The sequence below is a fragment of the Scyliorhinus torazame genome, chromosome 26 (genome assembly GCF_047496885.1).
Source record: "Scyliorhinus torazame isolate Kashiwa2021f chromosome 26, sScyTor2.1, whole genome shotgun sequence".
Classification (NCBI taxonomy): Eukaryota; Metazoa; Chordata; class Chondrichthyes; order Carcharhiniformes; family Scyliorhinidae; genus Scyliorhinus; species Scyliorhinus torazame.
In genome coordinates, this window is record NC_092732.1 from 38,388,007 (window position 1) to 38,400,071 (window position 12,065).

The 12,065-nt window shown below is 58.7% G+C and overlaps 1 protein-coding gene across 1 annotated transcript in view; it reads left to right on the forward strand.

The window, feature by feature from the left end:
- Positions 1-4,989: 4,989 nt before the first annotated feature.
- Positions 4,990-12,065, forward strand: part of LOC140402881 (double-stranded RNA-specific adenosine deaminase-like) — a 47,867-nt gene continuing 40,791 nt past the window's right edge. Inside the window, exon 1 of the mRNA XM_072490508.1 lies at positions 4,990-5,100. The gene's annotated coding sequence lies outside the window, so the exon portion shown is untranslated. The remainder of the gene's footprint in view (positions 5,101-12,065) is intronic.

Sequence of the window (12,065 nt, forward strand, 5' to 3'; positions counted from 1 at the left end):
TATTGATCAGCACTTGAACTTGAACCTCGTGGTGGTATCATAAAGTTACCTGGCGACTCGAGAGCAAAGGTTATAGAAACAGAGCAAATTAAGTAAAGACACAACGAGCAACATTTAAGAGCCAACCAAAAGTTAGCAACAAACGTGAGCCTACTTGTGACACTAATAAAGATTATTAGATAGAGTCGTAGATGTTGACAGCATGGACACAGGCCGTTCGGCCCAGCTGATCCATGCCGCCCAGTTTCTATCACGAAGCTAGTCCCACTTGCCCGCAATTGGCCCGTATCCCCCTATACCCACCCTCCCCGTGTCACTGTCTAAAGGACAAAATCGTACCCGCCTCTACCACTGCCTGTCTATGCCCCTCATTATTTTTATGGACCTATTTTATGGTGATGAGGCTGCCTTGATCAAAGATGGCCGACCGCATCCAAACAGGCTGCAGCGCGGGTCTGTCCCCGCCCCCACCGGGACGCAATTTCCGGTTTCTCCTTCGCCAGCAGGGGAGGGGGGAGGGGCGGAGATGGGGGGGGGGGGGGAGGGGCGGAGATGGGGGGGGGGGGGAGGGGCGGAGATGGGGGGGGGGGAGGAGGAGGCTGTTGTCATTTGGAGCCGGATTACAATAGGAGCGTGATTTTAAAACGGGAAGGCGGGCGGGGATTTTAATGCGCGTGTTTACCAATCGTCCATTGAAAGGAGCGGGAAGAACAAAAACCCCCCCGCGGCCACCCGGCGGGCGATGCCGACCGCAGGTAAGCAGCCCCCGGGCCTCTCGGCGGGAGAGGTTTGCAATCCGATCCCCTTTACCTGAGGAGCCGGCGCGCCCAGGCCGCGCGGGACCAACCGTCACTGGAACGCGGGGTCGGCCGGCGCGCGGGGCGGCGGGACTGAGCCTATTGGGGCAATGGGGGCGGGAGGGGGGGTGGCGGTATTGAGCCTATTGGGGCAATGGGGGCGGGAGGGGGGGTGGCGGTATTGAGCCTATTGGGGCAATGGGGGCGGGAGGGGGGGTGGCGGGATTGAGCCTATTGGGGCAATGGGGGCGGGAGGGGGGGTGGCGGGATTGAGCCTATTGGGGCAATGGGGGCGGGAGGGGGGGTGGCGGGATTGAGCCTATTGGGGCAATGGGGGCGGGAGGGGGGGTGGCGGGATTGAGCCTATTGGGGCAATGGGGGCGGGAGGGGGGGGTGGCGGGATTGAGCCTATTGGGGCAATGGGGGCGGCGGGATTGAGCCTATTGGGGCAATGGGGGCGGGAGGGGGATTGAGCCTATTGGGGCAATGGGGGCGGGAGGGGGATTGAGCCTATTGGGGGAATGGGGGCGGGAGGGGGATTGAGCCTATTGGGGCAATGGGGGCGGCGGGATTGAGCCTATTGGGGCAATGGGGGCGGGAGGGGGGGGCGGTATTGGGGCAATGGGGGCGGGAGGGGGGGCGGTATTGGGGCAATGGGGGCGGGAGGGGGGGCGGTATTGGGGCAATGGGGGCGGGAGGGGGGGCGGTATTGGGGCAATGGGGGCGGGAGGGGGGTGGCGGTATTGAGCCTATTGGGGCAATGGGGGCGGGAGGGGGGGTGGCGGTATTGAGCCTATTGGGGCAATGGGGGCGGGAGGGGGTGGCGGTATTGGGGGAGGGGGGGGCGGTATTGAGCCTATTGGGGCAATGGGGGCGGGAGGGGGGGCGGTATTGGGGCAATGGGGGCGGGAGGGGGGTGGCTGTATTGAGCCTATTGGGGCAATAGGGGCGGGAGGGGGGTGGCGGTATTGGGGGAGGGGGGGCGGTATTGAGCCTATTGGGGCAATGGGGGCGGGAGGGGGGCGGTATTGGGGCAATGGGGGCGGGAGGGGGGCGGTATTGGGGCAATGGGGGCGGGAGGGGGGGCGATATTGGGGCAATGGGGGCGGGAGGGGGGGCGGTATTGAGGCAATGGGGGCGGGAGGGGGGTGGCGGTATTGAGCCTATTGGGGCAATGGGGGTGGGAGGGGGGGCGGTATTGGGGCAAGGGGGGTGGCGGTATTGAGCCTATTGGGGCAATGGGGGCGGGAGGGGGGTGGCGGTATTGGGGCAATGGGGGCGGGAGGGGGTGGCGGTATTGGGGTAATGGGGGCGGGAGGGGGTGGCGGTATTGGGGCAATGGGGGCGGGAGGGGGGTGGCGGTATTGGGGCAATGGGGGCGGGAGGGGGGTGGCGGTATTGGGGCAATGGGGGCGGGAGGGGGGGTGGCGGTATTGGGGCAATGGGGGCGGGAGGGGGGGTGGCGGTATTGGGGCAATGGGGGCGGGAGGGGGGGTGGCGGTATTGGGGCAATGGGGGCGGGAGGGGGGGTGGCGGTATTGGGGCAATGGGGGCGGGAGGGGGGTTGGCGGTATTGGGGCAATAGGGGCGGGAGGGGGGTGGCGGTATTGGGGCAATGGGGGCGGCAGGGGGGTGACGCTATTGGGGCACTGGGGGCGGGAGGGGGGTGGTGGTATTGAGCCTATTGGGGCACTGGGGGCGGGAGGGGGTGGTGGTATTGAGCCTATTGGGGCAATGGGGGTGGGAGGGGGGCGGTATTGAGCCTATTGGGGCAATGGGGGGAGTGGGGGTATTGAGCCTATTGGGGCAATGGGGGCGGGAGGGTGGGCGGTATTGAGCCTATTGGGGCAATGGGGGGAGTGGGGGTATTGAGCCTATTGGGGCAATGGGGGTGGGGGGGGGGCGGTATTGAGCCTATTGGGGCAATGGGGGGAGTGGGGGTATTGAGCCTATTGGGGCAATGGGGGCGGGAGGGGGGTGGCGGTATTGAGCCTATTGGAGCAATGGGGGCGGGAGGAGGGTGACGGGATTGAGCCTATTGGGGGGATTGGGGCAATGGGGGCGGGAGGCGATATTGAGCCTATTGGGGCAATGGGGGCGGGCGGGGGGTGGTGATATTGAGCCTATTGGGGCAATGGGAGCGGGAGGCGCTATTGAGCCTATTGGGGCAATGGGGGCGGGAGGGGGTGGTGGTATTGAGTCTATTGGGGCAATGGGGGCAGGAGGGGGGTGGCGGTTTTGGGGCAATGGGGGCGGGAGGGGGGTGGCGGTATTGAGTCTATTGGGGCAATGGGGGCAGGAGGTGGATTGAGCCTATTGGGGGGATTGGGGCAATGGGGGCGGGGGGGGATTGAGCCTATTGGGGGGATTGGGGCAATGGGGGTGGGGGGGGATTGAGCCTATTGGGGCAATGGGGGCGGGAGGGGGGTGACGGGATTGAGCCTATTGGGGCAATGGGGGTGGGAGGGGGGTGGCGGTATTGGGGCAATGGGGGTGGGAGGGGGTGACGGGATTAAGCCTATTGGGGCAATGGGGGGCGGGAGGGGGGTGGCGGGATTGAGCCTATTGGGGCAATGGGGGTGGGAGGGGGTGGCGGTATTGGGGCAATGGGGGCGGGAGGGGGATTGAGCCTATTGGGGGGATTGGGGCAATGGGGGCGGGGGGGGATTGAGCCTATTGGGGGGAGTGGGGGCGGGAGGGGGGTGACGGGATTGAGCCTATTGGGGCAATGGGGGTGGGAGGGGGGTGGCGGTATTGGGGCAATGGGGGCGGGAGGGGGGGTGGCGGTATTGGGGCAATGGGGGTGGGAGGGGGGTGGCGGTATTGGGGCAATGGGGGCGGGAGGGGGGGTGGCGGTATTGGGGCAATGGGGGCGGGAGGGGGGTGGCGGTATTGGGGCAATGGGGGTGGGAGGGGGGTGGCGGTATTGGGGCAATGGGGGTGGGAGGGGGGGTGGCGGTATTGGGGCAATGGGGGCGGGAGGGGGGGGGGCGGTATTGGGGCAATGGGGGTGGGAGGGGTGGCGGTATTGGGCAATGGGGGCGGGAGGGGGGTGGCGGTATTGGGGCAATGGGGGCGGGAGGGGGGTGGCGGGATTGAGCCTATTGGGGCAATGGGGGTGGGAGGGGGGGTGGCGGGATTGAGCCTATTGGGGCAATGGGGGTGGGAGGGGGGTGGCGGTATTGGGGCAATGGGGGTGGGAGGGGGGGTGACGGGATTGAGCCTATTGGGGCAATGGGGGTGGAGGGGGGTGGCGGTATTGGGGCAATGGGGGTGGGAGGGGGGGTGACGGGATTGAGCCTATTGGGGCAATGGGGGTGGGAGGGGGGTGGCGGTATTGGGGCAATGGGGGTGGGAGGGGGGTGACGGGATTGAGCCTATTGGGGCAATGGGGGGCGGGAGGGGGGTGGCGGTATTGAGCCTATTGGGGCAATGGGGGTGGGAGGGGGGTGGCGGTATTGGGGCAATGGGGGTGGGAGGGGGGGTGGCGGTATTGGGGCAATGGGGGTGGGAGGGGGGGTGGCGGTATTGAGCCTATTGGGGCAATGGGGGTGGGAGGGGGGTGGCGGTAGTGGGGCAATGGGGGTGGGAGGGGGGTGACGGGATTGAGCCTATTGGGGCAATGGGGGTGGGAGGGGGGTGGCGGTATTGGGGCAATGGGTGTGGGAGGGGGGTGACGGGATTGAGCCTATTGGGGCAATGGGGGTGGGAGGGGGGGCGGTATTGGGGCAAAGGGGGTGGGAGGGGGGGCGGTATTGGGGCAATGGGGGCGGGAGGGGGGGTGGCGGTTATTGGGGCAATGGGGGTGGGAGGGGGGGCGGTATTGGGGCAATGGGGGCGGGAGGGGGGGGTGGCGGTATTGGGGCAATGGGGGTGGGAGGGGGGTGACGGGATTGGGCAATGGGGGGTGGGAGGGGGGGGTGACGGGATTGAGCCTATTGGGGCAATGGGGGCGGGGAGGGGGGTGACGGGATTGAGCCTATTGGGGCACTGGGGGCGGGAGGGGGGGTGGCGGTATTGAGCCGATTGGGGCAGTGGGGGGCGGGTGGCGGGATTGAGCCGCCCGGGGTATTTATTGGCTGCGGGGGAAGGGGTCAGAGTGTGAGGGGGCGGGACGAGAGGCTCCCGGGCGCGCAGGCGCGGTCTCTTCCCCTCCCCCCCCCCCCCCCCCCCCCCCCCCCCCCCCCCCCCCCCCCCCCCCCCCCCCATCCTGGCCGGGACCGCGGAGCCAGACCGAGCGGCTCAGGGTTCGGCCGCGTGTCGGCGCCGGCGCGGTTTTCAGGCCGTTAACGTTGTCGGTAAGGTGCGTGCGCGCCTTTCCAGCCCGTCGCTGCTTTTGTGGCCTTTGCAAAGTCGGAGGTTTATTTTCTGGTGGATGAGGGGGAAGAGATGTCCTGGGTAAGGCCTGAGGGTCAGGGTAAAGATTGTGTGAGTTAGGGGTAAGGCCTGAGGGTCAGGGTAAAGATTGTGTGAGTTAGGGGTGAGGCCTGAGGGTCAGGGTAAAGATTGTGTGAGTTAGGGGTAAGGCCTGAGGGTCAGGGTAAAGATTGTGTGAGTTAGGGGTAAGGCCTGAGGGTCAGGGTAAAGATTGTGTGAGTTAGGGGTGAGGCCTGAGAGTCAGGGTAAAGATTGTGTGAGTTAGGGGTAAGGCCTGAGAGTCAGGGTAAAGATTGTGAGAGTTAGGGGTGAGGCCTGAGAGTCAGGGTAAAGATTGTGTGAGTTAGGGGTAAGGCCTGAGGGTCAGGGTAAAGATTGTGTGAGTTAGGGGTGAGGCCTGAGGGTCAGGGTAAAGATTGTGAGAGTTAGGGGTGAGGCCTGAGGGTCAGGGTAAAGATTGTGTGAGTTAGGGGTGAGGCCTGAGGGTCAGGGTAAAGATTGTGTGAGTTAGGGGTGAGGCCTGAGGGTCAGGGTAAAGATTGTGTGAGTTAGGGGTGAGGCCTGAGGGTCAGGGTAAAGATTGTGTGAGTTAGGGGTAAGGCCTGAGGGTCAGGGTAAAGATTGTGAGAGTTAGGGGTAAGGCCTGAGAGTCAGGGTAAAGATTGTGAGAGTTAGGGGTAAGGCCTGAGGGTCAGGGTAAAGATTGTGTGAGTTAGGGGTAAGGCCTGAGGGTCAGGGTAAAGATTGTGAGAGTTAGGGGTAAGGCCTGAGAGTCAGGGTAAAGATTGTGAGAGTTAGGGGTAAGGCCTGAGGGTCAGGGGTAAAGATTGTGAGTTAGGGGTAAGGCCTGAGGGTCAGGGTAAAGATTGTGTGAGTTAGGGGTAAGGCCTGAGAGTCAGGGTAAAGATTGTGAGAGTTAGGGGTAAGGCCTGAGAGTCAGGGTAAAGATTGTGAGAGTTAGGGGTAAGGCCTGAGGGTCAGGGTAAAGATTGTGTGAGTTAGGGGTGAGGCCTGAGGGTCAGGGTAAAGATTGTGTGAGTTAGGGGTGAGGCCTGAGGGTCAGGGTAAAGATTGTGTGAGTTAGGGGTGAGGCCTGAGGGTCAGGGTAAAGATTGTGTGAGTTAGGGGTGAGGCCTGAGGGTCAGGGTAAAGATTGTGTGAGTTAGGGGTGAGGCCTGAGGGTCAGGGTAAAGATTGTGTGAGTTAGGGGTGAGGCCTGAGGGTCAGGGTAAAGATTGTGTGAGTTAGGGGTAAGGCCTGAGGGTCAGGGTAAAGATTGTGTGAGTTAGGGGTAAGGCCTGAGGGTCAGGTAAAGATTGTGTGAGTTAGGGGTAAGGCCTGAGGGTCAGGGTAAAGATTGTGTGAGTTAGGGGTGAGGCCTGAGGGTCAGGGTAAAGATTGTGTGAGTTAGGGGTGAGGCCTGAGGGTCAGGGTAAAGATTGTGTGAGTTAGGGGTAAGGCCTGAGAGTCAGGGGTAAAGATTGTGTGAGTTAGGGGTAAGGCCTGAGGGTCAGGGTAAAGATTGTGTGAGTTAGGGGTAAGGCCTGAGGGTCAGGGTAAAGATTGTGTGAGTTAGGGGTAAGGCCTGAGGGTCAGGGTAAAGATTGTGTGAGTTAGGGGTAAGGCCTGAGGGTCAGGGTAAAGATTGTGTGAGTTAGGGGTGAGGCCTGAGGGTCAGGTAAAGATTGTGTGAGTTAGGGGTGAGGCCTGAGGGTCAGGGTAAAGATTGTGTGAGTTAGGGGTAAGGCCTGAGGGTCAGGGTAAAGATTGTGTGAGTTAGGGGTGAGGCCTGAGAGTCAGGGTAAAGATTGTGTGAGTTAGGGGTAAGGCCTGAGGGTCAGGGTAAAGATTGTGAGAGTTAGGGGTAAGGCCTGAGAGTCAGGGTAAAGATTGTGAGAGTTAGGGGTAAGGCCTGAGGGTCAGGGTAAAGATTGTGTGAGTTAGGGGTAAGGGCCTGAGGGTCAGGGTAAAGATTGTGAGAGTTAGGGGTAAGGCCTGAGAGTCAGGGTAAAGATTGTGAGAGTTAGGGGTAAGGCCTGAGGGTCAGGGTAAAGATTGTGAGTTAGGGGTAAGGCCTGAGGGTCAGGGTAAAGATTGTGTGAGTTAGGGGTAAGGCCTGAGAGTCAGGGTAAAGATTGTGAGAGTTAGGGGTAAGGCCTGAGAGTCAGGGTAAAGATTGTGAGAGTTAGGGGTAAGGCCTGAGGGTCAGGGTAAAGATTGTGTGAGTTAGGGGTGAGGCCTGAGGGTCAGGGTAAAGATTGTGTGAGTTAGGGGTGAGGCCTGAGGGTCAGGGTAAAGATTGTGTGAGTTAGGGGTGAGGCCTGAGGGTCAGGGTAAAGATTGTGTGAGTTAGGTGTGAGGCCTGAGGGTCAGGGTAAAGATTGTGTGAGTTAGGGGTAAGGCCTGAGAGTCAGGGTAAAGATTGTGTGAGTTAGGGGTGAGGCCTGAGGGTCAGGGTAAAGATTGTGTGAGTTAGGGGTGAGGCCTGAGGGTCAGGGTAAAGATTGAGTGAGTTAGGGGTGAGGCCTGAGGGTCAGGGTAAAGATTGTGTGAGTTAGGGGTGAGGCCTGAGGGTCAGGGTAAAGATTGTGTGAGTTAGGGGTGAGGCCTGAGGGTCAGGGTAAAGATTGTGTGAGTTAGGGGTGAGGCCTGAGGGTCAGGGTAAAGATTGTGTGAGTTAGGGGTAAGGCCTGAGAGTCAGGGTAAAGATTGTGTGAGTTAGGGGTAAGGCCTGAGAGTCAGGGTAAAGATTGTGTGAGTTAGGGGTAAGGCCTGAGGGTCAGGGTAAAGATTGTGTGAGTTAGGGGTGAGGCCTGAGGGTCAGGGTAAAGATTGTGTGAGTTAGGGGTGAGGCCTGAGGGTCAGGGTAAAGATTGTGTGAGTTAGGGGTAAGGCCTGAGGGTCAGGGTAAAGATTGTGTGAGTTAGGGGTGAGGCCTGAGGGTCAGGGTAAAGATTGTGTGAGTTAGGGGTGAGGCCTGAGGGTCAGGGTAAAGATTGTGTGAGTTAGGGGTGAGGCCTGAGGGTCAGGGTAAAGATTGTGTGAGTTAGGGGTGAGGCCTGAGGGTCAGGGTAAAGATTGTGTGAGTTAGGGGTGAGGCCTGAGGGTCAGGGTAAAGATTGTGTGAGTTAGGGGTGAGGCCTGAGGGTCAGGGTAAAGATTGTGTGAGTTAGGGGTGAGGCCTGAGGGTCAGGGTAAAGATTGTGTGAGTTAGGGGTGAGGCCTGAGGGTCAGGGTAAAGATTGTGTGAGTTAGGGGTGAGGCCTGAGGGTCAGGGTAAAGATTGTGTGAGTTAGGGGTGAGGCCTGAGGGTCAGGGTAAAGATTGTGTGAGTTAGGGGTAAGGCCTGAGGGTCAGGGTAAAGATTGTGTGAGTTAGGGGTAAGGCCTGAGAGTCAGGGTAAAGATTGTGTGAGTTAGGGGTGAGGCCTGAGAGTCAGGGTAAAGATTGTGTGAGTTAGGGGTAAGGCCTGAGAGTCAGGGTAAAGATTGTGTCAGTTAGGGGTGAGGCCTGAGGGTCAGGGTAAAGATTGTGTGAGTTAGGGGTGAGGCCTGAGGGTCAGGGTAAAGATTGTGTGAGTTAGGGGTGAGGCCTGAGGGTCAGGGTAAAGATTGTGTGAGTTAGGGGTGAGGCCTGAGGGTCAGGGTAAAGATTGTGTGAGTTAGGGGTAAGACCTGAGAGTCAGGGTAAAGATTGTGTGAGTTAGGGGTAAGGCCTGAGGGTCAGGGTAAAGATTGTGTCAGTTAGGGGTGAGGTCTGAGGGTCAGGGTAAAGATTGTGTGAGTTAGGGGTGAGGCCTGAGGGTCAGGGTAAAGATTGTGTGAGTTAGGGGTGAGGCCTGAGGGTCAGGGTAAAGATTGTGTGAGTTAGGGGTGAGGCCTGAGGGTCAGGGTAAAGATTGTGTGAGTTAGGGGTGAGGCCTGAGGGTCAGGGTAAAGATTGTGTGAGTTAGGGGTGAGGCCTGAGGGTCAGGGTAAAGATTCTGTGAGTTAGGGGTGAGGCCTGAGGGTCAGGGTAAAGATTGTGAGTTGGGGTGAGGCCTGAGGGTCAGGGTAAAGATTGTGTGAGTTGGGGTGAGGCCTGAGGGTCAGGGTAAAGATTGTGTGAGTTAGGGGTAAGGCCTGAGGGTCAGGGTAAAGATTGTGTGAGTTAGGGGTAAGGCCTGAGGGTCAGGGTAAAGATTGTGTGAGTTAGGGGTAAGGCCTGAGAGTCAGGGTAAAGATTGTGTGAGTTAGGGGTGAGGCCTGAGGGTCAGGGTAAAGATTGTGTGAGTTAGGGGTAAGGCCTGAGGGTCAGGGTAAAGATTGTGTGAGTTAGGGGTGAGGCCTGAGGGTCAGGGTAAAGATTGTGTGAGTTAGGGGTGAGGCCTGAGGGTCAGGGTAAAGATTGAGGGTCAGGGTAAAGATTGTGTGAGTTAGGGGTGAGGCCTGAGGGTCAGGGTAAAGATTGTGTGAGTTAGGGGTGAGGCCTGAGGGTCAGGGTAAAGATTGTGTGAGTTAGGGGTAAGGCCTGAGGGTCAGGGTAAAGATTGTGTGAGTTAGGGGTAAGGCCTGAGAGTCAGGGTAAAGATTGTGTGAGTTAGGGGTGAGGCCTGAGAGTCAGGGTAAAGATTGTGTGAGTTAGGGGTAAGGCCTGAGAGTCAGGGTAAAGATTGTGTCAGTTAGGGGTGAGGCCTGAGGGTCAGGGTAAAGATTGTGTGAGTTAGGGGTGAGGCCTGAGGGTCAGGGTAAAGATTGTGTGAGTTAGGGGTGAGGCCTGAGGGTCAGGGTAAAGATTGTGTGAGTTAGGGGTGAGGCCTGAGGGTCAGGGTAAAGATTGTGTGAGTTAGGGGTAAGACCTGAGAGTCAGGGTAAAGATTGTGTGAGTTAGGGGTAAGGCCTGAGGGTCAGGGTAAAGATTGTGTCAGTTAGGGGTGAGGCCTGAGGGTCAGGGTAAAGATTGTGTGAGTTAGGGGTGAGGCCTGAGGGTCAGGGTAAAGATTGTGTGAGTTAGGGGTGAGGCCTGAGGGTCAGGGTAAAGATTGTGTGAGTTAGGGGTGAGGCCTGAGGGTCAGGGTAAAGATTGTGTGAGTTAGGGGTGAGGCCTGAGGGTCAGGGTAAAGATTGTGTGAGTTAGGGGTGAGGCCTGAGGGTCAGGGTAAAGATTCTGTGAGTTAGGGGTGAGGCCTGAGGGTCAGGGTAAAGATTGTGAGTTGGGGTGAGGCCTGAGGGTCAGGGTAAAGATTGTGTGAGTTGGGGTGAGGCCTGAGGGTCAGGGTAAAGATTGTGTGAGTTAGGGGTAAGGCCTGAGGGTCAGGGTAAAGATTGTGTGAGTTAGGGGTAAGGCCTGAGGGTCAGGGTAAAGATTGTGTGAGTTAGGGGTAAGGCCTGAGCGTCAGGGTAAAGATTGTGTGAGTTAGGGGTGAGGCCTGAGGGTCAGGGTAAAGATTGTGTGAGTTAGGGGTAAGGCCTGAGGGTCAGGGTAAAGATTGTGTGAGTTAGGGGTGAGGCCTGAGGGTCAGGGTAAAGATTGTGTGAGTTAGGGGTGAGGCCTGAGGGTCAGGGTAAAGATTGTGAGAGTTAGGGGTGAGGCCTGAGGGTCAGGGTAAAGATTGTGTGAGTTAGGGGTAAGGCCTGAGAGTCAGGGTAAAGATTGTGTGAGTTAGGGGTAAGGCCTGAGGGTCAGGGTAAAGATTGTGTGAGTTAGGGGTAAGGCCTGAGGGTCAGGGTAAAGATTGTGTGAGTTAGGGGTAAGGCCTGAGGGTCAGGGTAAAGATTGTGTGAGTTAGGGGTAAGGCCTGAGAGTTAGGGTAAAGATTGTGTGAGTTAGGGGTGAGGCCTGAGGGTCAGGGTAAAGATTGTGTGAGTTAGGGGTAAGGCCTGAGAGTCAGGGTAAAGATTGTGTGAGTTAGGGGTAAGGCCTGAGGGTCAGGGTAAAGATTGTGTGAGTTAGGGGTAAGGCCTGAGGGTCAGGGTAAAGATTGTGTGAGTTAGGGGTGAGGCCTGAGGGTCAGGGTAAAGATTGTGTGAGTTAGGGGTAAGGCCTGAGAGTCAGGGTTAAGATTGTGTGAGTTAGGGGTGAGGCCTGAGGGTCAGGGTAAAGATTGTGTGAGTTAGGGGTAAGGCCTGAGGGTCAGGGTAAAGATTGTGTGAGTTAGGGGTAAGGCCTGAGGGTCAGGGTAAAGATTGTGTGAGTTAGGGGTGAGGCCTGAGGGTCAGGGTAAAGATTGTGTGAGTTAGGGGTGAGGCCTGAGAGTCAGGGTAAAGATTGTGTGAGTTAGGGGTAAGGCCTGAGGGTCAGGGTAAAGATTGTGTGAGTTAGGGGTAAGGCCTGAGGGTCAGGGTAAAGATTGTGTGAGTTAGGGGTAAGGCCTGAGGGTCAGGGTAAAGATTGTGAGTTAGGGGTGAGGCCTGAGGGTCAGGGTAAAGATTGTGTGAGTTAGGGGTAAGGCCTGAGGGTCAGGGTAAAGATTGTGAGTTAGGGGTGAGGCCTGAGGGTCAGGGTAAAGATTGTGTGAGTTAGGGGTGAGGCCTGAGGGTCAGGGTAAAGATTGTGTGAGTTAGGGGTAAGGCCTGAGGGTCAGGGTAAAGATTGTGTGAGTTAGGGGTGAGGCCTGAGAGTCAGGGTAAAGATTGTGTGAGTTCGGGTGAGGCCTGAGGGTCAGGGTAAAGATTGTGTGAGTTAGGGGTGAGGCCTGAGGGTCAGGGTAAAGATTGTGTGAGTCCGGGGTGAGGTTGAGAGAGTCCGGGGTGAGGTTGAGAGAGTCCGGGGTGAGGTTGAGAGAGTCCGGGGTGAGGTTGAGAGAGTCCGGGGTGAGGTTGAGAGAGTCCGGGGTGAGGTTGAGAGAGTCCGGGGTGAGGTTGAGAGAGTCCGGGGTGAGGTTGAGAGAGTCCGGGGTGAGGTTGAGAGAGT